The sequence below is a fragment of the Lepisma saccharinum genome, chromosome 2 (genome assembly GCF_977018435.1).
Source record: "Lepisma saccharinum chromosome 2, izLepSacc3.1, whole genome shotgun sequence".
Taxonomy (NCBI): Eukaryota; Metazoa; Arthropoda; class Insecta; order Zygentoma; family Lepismatidae; genus Lepisma; species Lepisma saccharinum.
This window is the reverse complement of record NC_139230.1, coordinates 156306720-156315453: the sequence shown is the minus strand read 5'-3', so window position 1 is coordinate 156315453 and position 8734 is coordinate 156306720. Positions and strand designations below refer to the sequence as shown.

Here is an 8734-nt window from a genome sequence, read left to right as displayed (position 1 = left end):
GCACAGAATACGAAAGCCTATTCCCTCAAGGGGTCTCAGTTCGATTTCATTTTGAAGCATATTGCACAGTGATTCAATACAAATTTAAACTGTAGTGTCAGTTTCGATTAGCTTATCTTGATCATAAGGTTGACTTATTTTATAAATATTATCGAGCCTTTTAAATTTGGGGATAAAAGTCGGAACATTTGAGTCTCAAAAATATCAGGTATAATATCATATCCAAGAACTGGCAGTTGGGAATGGAGAACGCTCCCATCGCCCTCCCAGTGGATCCGCCTGCCACAAAAGTTGTCTAAACCACCCCCACCCCCAAAGATCGTTGCTTTGTTTAAAGGACATTCACTTTTAGTGTCTTTTGTTGCAAGTCACGCGTCGTATACGGCGCGCTTTTCGTGTGGACCAATCGAAGGTCGTCTGGGACAAGCAGGCCCAGAATAGCCTTGCCGTTGACATTGTGTGAGGTCGTCTGTGCCGTGGGCCAGAATAGTTTGTCTGCTGAGTGGGTATTTGAAAGTGAAGATAAGAAAGCAGGATTCGAAGGTAAGTAAGTTCAATAACGTTTTCAATATTTTTACACTGTAAGTTTTCTTTATATATGCTCAGATTGTCCTATCCTAAATGCTTAGACCAAAATGTGTTTCACATTTCGAAATAATGACAGTACACGGTGAGAGGGCACTGTTTAGCATGCAGTGTGAGCCCTTTCAATAGTTCTCGTCCGAAGATTGGCATTCGTGATGGTTTGATTTGATTTGATTGATTCGTTTTATTTTACTTCGCGGTTTGTGCCTCTTGGCTAATTTTGAGAATATGGGGATGAGTGATGAAATTGATGAATGGACATTTACAAACAACCATGCCCAAGCGGGATTCGAACCCGGGACACCTGGCGTCGCAGCTCGACGTGCTAAGACATTTAAATAACTAGCGAAATCACAAATATTACTCTTTATTACTTTGCTCCTCAGGTCGCCTAACTTGAAGATTTTAACAAATGTGAAAATTTTGGGGGTCCTTGTCCCCGCCAATTTACGCCTATGGTTACGGAGACTGAGAAATCATGGTTTAAGTTCGTTTCCGTCCTTCCCACTCCCATTTTTGGAGAGAAATAACTGGAAAACTATAACGATAAAAAATAAAATTTCAAGTGCACAAACGAAATTCTATCCAAGAAGTTGCTTGATTTTTTCTTCCTCCATGATGGGGAGCTTTTAGTTGTTTAGTTTAGTTATTTCAATGGTACAAACGTAATGATTTTGTCCTTCATTTTAAAGTTGGGGGCGAGGGAACTTCAAATATTAATTTAATTTACTCTCAAATCGTTACGGTACAATCGAAAAAATGCGCTGGGATAAAACTATACGGGCTACCTGAAGTCCCCCCCCCCCCAAGTTCAATTTGTGAATACTCGAACTCTGTAATGTTGCAAACGAAAGTAAATGCGATACAATCCGGTACAAACGAAAGATAATCTTACTTTAAACAGAATATGTGGATGTTTGGGGGAACAACGTCACAAAGGTTGACCCTACTACAATTATCACTGCTACTAGGATTCTCTATCATCTTTATTTCTTTCTCCGTTTTCATATGTTTCAATTTTTCTCTGCTCTCTTGGTTCCTCTGTTTCCATTTCCGTTATTCTTCTTTACCTTTTGTCTCTTTCTTTCTACGCTTCCTTCTCTCTTTCCCATTTCCTTCTATTTATGTTCTCTGTCATTCGCTGTCAATGTATCTTCGGTCTCTTTCACCCTCTCTCTTTGTGTTCTTCTGTTCTTGTGTGATTCTCGCTGCGCTGTAAGCAATCCCAATTTTTAACTGTTGGCTATTTGTGTTAGGAGGAGATGGGCCAAAAATATTTCGTTGTGGGCTAGAGCCCCCTTTGGTGTCGACTATTCTGACTGCGACTGGCACCTTCGTTTGGTGTGTGATGTTCCTAAAGTTGTAAAGTAACTTGTTGCGCATAATTCATAATCTTTCGTTATTGCCTGTCGAAACGTACCCCAGAGGGATTTGTAATTGATTTTTAAGTAAAGAGGCCAAAATAATGCAGTGGGATACTGTGGGACGTAAAGTTAATTTGCATGGGAAATATTATTTACAAAACAGGCTTCTGTAAGAGTTTATAAGATTTGTAAGCTGCTGCTTAAACTCCATTCATTCGTTGTAGTCGATTGCATCTAATTCACAATTTTTTAAAGGAAAAAAGACACATTGTAAACAAGGGCGTGAAAGTTAAATATACCTTGACATTAATTTTCGGGAGCAATGATCGCCTTCCCACATTCAGACGCTGATATTCGTGAGGTTTTCTGTAGTGTGCGTCCATAGTATCTTCTAATTTTCGGTCCTTGGGGGATTCTAAACATTAACAATTTAAGTTAAGAAAACTTACAATTTCAAGCAGCAGCTAGAATTTCTTTTAGAGTGTTGTCTTAGATTTCTTTTACACATAAATATGGTTGTGTAACATAAAATTTTAAGTATTATTTTAATTTTCAACTCCTTTTCAGGAATGTGCCATGCATAGAGAGGAGTGAATACGGATAATACCCACAAACACACTCGCCTTAGTTCCAATCTACACTGAACATTTCGCCACTCATCACCGATAGCAGTTTTTCAAGGATCCTGCATGGGTTGGGTTTACACAGATATGCAATGTAAGTAGAGTAGTTCAAATCTAATTTTGTTCTCTTTTCAAGGGAATTTATTATTCATTATTTTCATAAGTTTTAAGCTGTAGGAACTTGAAATGACAGAGGTCTCTTAGGAAGTAAGCTTATATGTTGAGGTGGGAGGACCAGTGGCGACCACTATATGTACCCAGGTGTAGCGCACGCTAGAGGTGGTCAGCTAGTATTGAACATTTAGTCATCATAGTGAGTGTGAAAAGAAAATTAAAGTGTCAAAAGTACATGCATACATAAATACATGTATCAAGGAGTCCGAGGTTCCATACTCGGTAGTGGTTCAGATTTCACTTTGAACTTTAGGTGCAGCCCCGATTAGCCTTTCTGTGCATAAAGTGGACTTAAAAACAAATTCAAACAACAAATCTGGAAATAGGAAAGGGTGGGTGGGTGTCTCATAGCTTCGGTTATTTCTGTTTCAAAGGGAGTGTTCGCCACTGGGAAGGACAGTACTAATAGTTATACACAGTGTAGGCTGGAGTGTAAAACTTTGTTATGACTGTCTTAAGAAGTATTTGGAAATTGATATGGCATACTAATTACACAATGTGTACAGCGAGATGTTAAAATATTACCAGGCAAGTTGTTCATAATTTTCAATATTTTTTGACGTCCCACGTGTATTTAAGGAATTGAACTGCATTGAACTTCTCCGGGAAATATTTATGCATCTCACTCTTTACATACCTTTCCTAATATCTTTGTTACACAATTAATTTCATGGAGGATTAGTGAAAAATAAAATGGTTGACTAGACCACACAGCAAATATACTTCTGTGTCAGCATCTTTAAGTTCTGAGAATCGATTGCTGCTTGTGTACAATTTAGTGTTCTTGTGGATGTGGGATGAAGTAAGTGATTCATACATTTTATTTGTTTTCTCTTTTCAACTTGCAAAGTGAGGGTCTGTGATGCTACATTTATTGGCTATCAGTTACCCTGTAAAAGCCTACATACAAATTTTGTCTTTGGAAATTAAATTCATTTTGAGATGTTATGTAGAAGAAAACACACAGATAAAGAAATTAATTCTTATTTGAAAAGTATCTAAACTTTCATCATTCTGGGTTTCTTTCATTCAATCTTCCACTGTATATATAGACATTCCTTAGGAGAATTTAAATTGCTGGGGGATCCAAATGATACTAACTTTGCATGATAATTAACTTTTATATGTTAAATCCACTTGAACGCTTCAAATAGTCTTCCATCTATTAAGAAATATAGTTGTACAATAAACTGTTGTATTGAAGAAGTTAAATTTTTGCTACTTTCAAGATTAATCTAATTTAAATTTATTCCTTATTTCAGACATTGAATGCTGTTTAACTAAAATAACCACATCTGATGTTTGAAGATGATCCTGATTTTGTAAATGGAAATGTAAGTAAATAAATCAATTAACCTGTATGTAATCTGAAAATGTCAGAATCGCATAAATAGAACTAGGAACGTAAAATATAATGCTGCGTGTGCGAACCATACATACACACCTTTCATTTTGTAATTAATAATCTTTGGATATGCATTTCCAAAATGCACCTTAGCATAAATATACAAATTATAATATTTATGTATTTCTTTCGTAGCCTACTAAACTTTCAATAGAACTTTATTTCTGCTACTTGAAAACAGAATCATATCCATGCTTTTATTTTTGGAGAGTTGAACTTTCATGTAGCTATGTCTTGTTTCTATAGAAAATATTTAAAATTGTCAAGGGTATGTGTCTCTTGTCTGCTGGGTGAAGGGATGGAATGAGGCATCCACTCACTTCTCCTTCTGGCACTGTGCCTGTTACATGCTAGTATAATGTACAGAATAAATAAAATCTTTTTGCCTTTTCGCTACATGATGTTTACACATACACTTTGACAGGACAGAACTACAGGGTGCGAAATCATTGAAAACTGGTGGGGGAAGAAAGTTCTTAATTTACATTCCCCCTCCGCCACATGTGTGTATTATTAAAAGTAAATTAATTTGTTACTTTTATACATATCAGATATTGTAAAGCAGCCAACTAATTCCTTTAGTAACTTGGTTAAAGATGTTATAAATTATGAAATAGTTGAAGTGCTTTTATTATGTGTAAGTTTTTGTTTTGTTTGTGCTTTATGTTAATATAAATCAATTAGATTTCATAGTTATAATTTTCTTGCATTCTTGTTTTACTTTAATTGTGCGTATTGGTGTAGATTTGTTAATGATTTCTTGAGAGAGAAAGCATTCAATACTCACAACTACACTAATTTGTGTGTGTTTTCGATATTATTCTTAGTACAGTATATTTGAAATTAAAAGTAATTGCTTATCTTTCGTTTGTTATAACAAAAAATCTTCCCCCAGGAAATTTTTGGTGGGGGGATTTTTAAGGCCAAGATTGTTGGTGGTGGGAAATCCCCCTGTCCCCCCAGGATTTCGCACCCTGCAGAACTAACAGAAACAAAAGAAAGCTAAAGCTAAACACTCAAAAATTAGTAAAAAAATATTTTTCACACCAACATTGAATGGTACTGTTTGAGCTCTTAGGCGACACCAGAAAGGTGTTTGTGTGTGTGTATTGGGGGGCAATCCATTGACTTAACTTAATAATAGAACAAATATTAACAATAAGGATCATGGTTATGATAATAATTTTACAGTAATAACTATTATAACAAAAAAATAAAATTATATTATTATTATTACTATTATTAAATCCTTTGGGAGAACTACTAGATGAATGAATATCAAGTACAACTTTTCCTTATTACTATATTTTTATTTTTTTTTACATTTTACACAGTTAGTGTACTGAAATGCACAGTTATTCTGTTTTATCTTTAAGTTTTAACTTTTCAATAAAAGCTTTCTAAACATTATTTATGTTATAACAACTTCTGCTTTTTGTGACTTGAAATGGCCGATGGCAATTCCAGGGGGTGGGGTGGGGGGGGGTCAACGGATATGTTCCACCTCCATCTCCCGACACCGATGTCTCAGCACAAAATATTATCCTAAAGTAATTTCTTACTTTTGAAGATAGTGTGCCATTTCCAGTTATATGCTGTGGCGTGCCCAGTAGTCAGCCCTCATTTCGCTATTTTTTCCTGCCTGTTTATAGCCCCATCATCACCCTCCTTGTATAGGCCCTTGCTATGAAATAAAAGCATGCATGTTTATATTACCTTTGCATAATAGGGTGACATACTCTTAGTCCCTCCACCTGTTCATTCAATCAGTGACGCACGCAAGGGGGGTTACTGGGTTTAACCCCCCCCCCCCGAGCTTTAAATATTATGGGAAATGCTGTGTAAAATAAATTGCCAATTTAGTGCTACTGCATTCAATGTAGAAACTGATCAGCTTGAGGGCCTCCCCGATGGTGCAGTGGTAGGTCGTTGCCTTGTAATCAAGGGGTCCTGGGTTCGATACCCTGTGGAGGCACATAGTGGTTCGGATCCCACTTTGAACCGCAGGTCCAGTCTCGATTAGCCATATTGTGCATAAAGTGGACTTAAAGCACCAAGTCAATCTATCAATTGAGCAGCTTGACTGATTGATTTTGTTTATTTTTCTTCGCATTTCTGCCACTTTTGGGCTAATTGCGAACATGAGGATGAGTGATGATATGATGGAATGGATGAATGGACACTCACAAAGAACACCTGTGCTCAGGCTGGGATTCGAACTCGACACCCCAGGCGTTTTAGCATGCTTTCGTAACCACTCATCCATGAAGGCTGGCTACTCAAGCTTGAATCACTTTGTATGCACACATCACTAGTATACTTTTCAGGGAAGTATTAAGACTCATAAATGTTATAAGTACATTCTAAACTATCACACTCTGACCTAAATGCATTCTTGGTTATATTCTTATTTACTCTTACATTTTTTCTCCTTTCAGATCATGGACACCTTTCCATACAGACATTTTAAAGGAATACAGCATGCAAATTTTTAGCAATGAAGTAAAATTCCTCTTTTTTTGGATAAAATTGTGAGAACTATGTTGAATTATTGCAAGATGAAATGTACGAATATTGTAAATAAAGTTGAATTTTTTGCTAACTGGTAACTATTTCTTCAACCTAATCTTTGGGGCGAAAAAATTTAAGCTCTGTATTTGAAATAGAGTGGTTAAAAATTATGTATATGAACATTTATAACTTCTACTAAATTTGCTCTGCCTTCTTAAGAATGTACATTTTCGTTTCTAATTAATTTATTAAAGTACTGAAATAGGTTCTAAAAGCACCAAAAATCATTCACATTGTAATGATTGTGGCATTGAACTGAGTGTGCAGAACCAACAGCAAAGGAAAGGTAAGGTTGAATTATTGCTTAATGTGTATGCATTTAGTGGCAAGGTAGTATTTTTCAGAGATTATCCCCTTACCATGTATGTATATACTTGCATCCAACGTATACATAAAATTTATCTACGGATATACAAGTATACAGCATTTTGTTGTGTTAAGTATGTCATTTATTTATCCTAGCAATGTATGTGAGCATGAGTGTTGCTTTCCAAACAGTACAGAAAAAAGTTGTTATTTTATAATTAACAGGTGTGACTTCTGAAGATCAATCCCCTTCATGTTATATTGTACACTCAAGGACACTTCTGGGTTGTAACAGCACCATTGACTTTCAATTAAATCATTACAACCCAGCAGTGTATGTGACTGTACATATATCCAGTCCCAATTGGCTTCTAAGCATCAAGTGGAAGTCTCAAAAAAGACTTATTGGAAAATATGTATGTACATTAAAAGTTGCGGCTTTTTTGTATGATTTAGAAATCGATACATAATATTCCTTGCAAGCTTCATGTAATTTAGGGATGGCTTGTTCTTCTACATGAATACCTTGGTGAGCGTGCTGCATTTAGTTTCCTCTAAGATTTTTAAGCTTTGTCAAATTTTAATGCTGAATTGAATGGTATTATTTTTATATAGAAGACAATTAATCACATTAAAATCTGAACGCATTAAATGAAGAAACACTGTTTTCACTGTGATGTCGTATATTACACAATGCAAAAGTTAACATTGCATTTCTCTACTTTGATACATTTGCCATCTGGGAAGAAATTACAATGAAGTTATGATTGCTCTATCTTATTCTGAATTCATATTGGATAAGATAGAAAAGATCTGACTGATTCTTCAAGGTTAAAGGTAAGCATTATTATACTAAATGAAGATCATTTACCTCTTCCTCACGAACCCCTCAAACTCACCCTATGGGAGGAAAAACACACTCTATACTAGGGTGAGAATAACTCACCGTATGGGAGGAAAAACACACTCTATGCAGGGGTGAGAAAACTCACCCTTATGGGAGGAAAAACACACTCTATACTAGGGTGAGAAAACTCACCCTTATGGGAGGAAAAACACACTCTATACTAGGGTGAGAAAACTCACTCTTATGGGAGGAAAAACACACTCTATACTAGGGTGAGAAAACTCACCCTTATGGGAGGAAAAACACACTCTATACTAGGGTGAGAAAACTCACCCTTATGGGAGGAAAAACACACTCTATACTAGGGTGAGAAAACTCACCCTTATGGGAGGAAAAACACACTCTATACTAGGGTGAGAAAACTCACCCTTATGGGAGGAAAAACACACTCTATACTAGGGTGAGAAAACTCACCCTTATGGGAGGAAAAACACACTCTATACTAGGGTGAGAAAACTCACCCTTATGGGAGGAAAAACACACTCTATACTAGGGTGAGAAAACTCACCCTATGGGAGGAAAAACACACTCTATACTAGGGTGAGAAAAACTCACCCCAATATGGGGTGTGGAAACTCACCTTTTGGGGACGTCTATTTGTGACAAGCCAAACTCACCCCAAAAGGTGAGTTTCCACACCTTTATTTTTTTCAGTGTACTACACTCGACATGTGCCACTTCACTGGGGAATAACCAATCAATATTATTGTTATTATTAAAAATAATTATCTCCTATTTGAAAAACAGGAAATACAAAGTGGTTTATAACTATGCTACATCGACATTATATACAGCACAT

General features: G+C 36.2%; 1 long non-coding RNA gene across 1 annotated transcript; it reads left to right on the top strand.

Annotated features, from left to right (window-relative positions):
- The first annotated feature begins 464 nt into the window (after positions 1–464).
- LOC145984541 (uncharacterized) lies at positions 465–4080 on the top strand. The gene is made up of 3 exons (XR_014441348.1): positions 465–543; positions 2517–2666; positions 4009–4080. It is a non-coding gene; the product is annotated as an uncharacterized LOC145984541 (long non-coding RNA).
- The last annotated feature ends 4654 nt before the right edge of the window (positions 4081–8734 follow it).